A 1,933-nucleotide genomic window follows, 5' to 3' on the forward strand; every position below is an offset into this window, starting at 1 on the left:
CCTAAACTAATGCTAAATTTTTCAAATTTTCGCTTGACTTTCCAATCGGAATATTCAATGCAAGGCCAACTGCGATCGGACTCAAACTGCTCTCCACGGGAAGCAGCAGGCGAGATGAGGAAAATAATATTTTCGACTATGTTGTCAAAATTTCCGTCGAAGTTTTCAAAGAGGCTCCCAGTCATAGACGACACCACAGAAGACCGATGCTATCGGCACAGCGACCGTCGGCAACGCACGGGCTCCGCTTAGTGTTCACCAGAGTTTCGGATTTCGAAAAATAAATACTTCTCCGAAAAATGGGGAACCACGAAACAAAATCATAGTATCGCGTCAAACTACCAAGTCCATCGCCCGTTCCAGGTGACTACAATCCAAAGATGGGCAAATTCAGAGACGCCAATTGTTCAAACTTAAGGCGGACTTTGCTATAGGATCTGTGGGGATCCATCAAGGAAGGTTATCGAATGTCGACCCTGGTACCTTACAGTTGAATAACCAGAACCGGAACTGGTTCAGTACGTATAGTGCGACACAAAATTTAAACTCTGCTATGCGTATTGCATTGCAATGGAGGAAATATAACGGTAAAAACAATTAACTTAAAATGTTAGTTTTTATTTAGTTTGTATTTCACATTTCACTGAAATAGCTTATAAGCACATTGTTCTATACATGTATTTACTGATCGTATAGTAGTATCGTTAATTTATAGTTATTTAAAAGCGAAATTGTAATTTATTACAAATAATAACTCAGGATATACTACAATATTACAAGTTAGGGGTAGTTGACAAATTCCAATAGTCATCAGGCTTATATAGGGTGATTAAGAAATCATTAAAAAAAATTTTTGGATGTACAGGGAGCTCTTACAAATACAATTTTGTAAAGAAAAAATTAAAAAGGGCAGTTCGAAAATGATTTAAAAATATATTTCTGCACGGCACTGGAAACTGGTTCACTGTAAAACCTGACCTGGCACAATGAGACCGGCACGGGGGCGACAAAGTGTGATAAAAACGGACAAAAACTTGAAAGAATTTCCCAAGGAAAAGAATAAATAGAATTTTATAACACCTATTTTGTATCTGTAAATTCAACTGCTTTTGCCGCTATTGTTATTATTAATTAATAAAATTAATTAGAGGCTTTAATTAATAAAATAATTTGACATACCTGATGTCACAACAACTGTTCAAAATTTTGTCCACCGACGTGTAAACACATTTGGGTCCGTCTTACACTGAAAGAAATGGGCTTATTAAACTGTTTATCTAGAATCATGTGTATAGCGCATATTAAAACTTTTATAACCAATATACGACTTTTATTAAAAGAAGCAATCATCTGCATACTCATTATTCAATGAGTTTAACTGGAAGGTGCTTAAAACACCTTATGCATCTATGAAATAAAGGTTATAATGAATTACTTATACATTATTAGGTGTTATAGACTTTATGTTCCAATTGTATAGTAGGGAAGATTTGTTGTATAAAGAATTTGTATATAACAATTATATTAACAGAATTATTCGTTCTTATACTGAATATGTTTCCGTTTTTAACGTGTAAAACGCGACTTATAATCGTCACCTCTCCGTGCATAATCGGTTATGATCGTAAAATTTCCGACAGTCCGCTGTGCATCGACTTACGAATATTACACGTCTAGTTTGATGAAAATAGACGGTATAGGCACATGTTTTGTGGGATACATGATCATATCGCGTTGTGTGAAATGGAAAATTATGTAAGTATCTAATTGTTTTATGGCTTGTAATTGTTTTGTTTTTCAAATGTAAGTCTTGTCTAAATCTTAAAAATTATTATCTTGTAGGTATGCCCTATTATAAATCGCTGATGGATGTTTTACATAAGATGGAGGAACAGAATGCTAGCGGTGACAAAGAGGAGCATGGGTTTAAAGT

The sequence above is a fragment of the Anoplophora glabripennis genome, unplaced genomic scaffold, assembly GCF_000390285.2.
Source record: "Anoplophora glabripennis isolate ALB-LARVAE unplaced genomic scaffold, Agla_2.0 scaffold657, whole genome shotgun sequence".
Lineage (NCBI taxonomy): Eukaryota > Metazoa > Arthropoda > Insecta > Coleoptera > Cerambycidae > Anoplophora > Anoplophora glabripennis.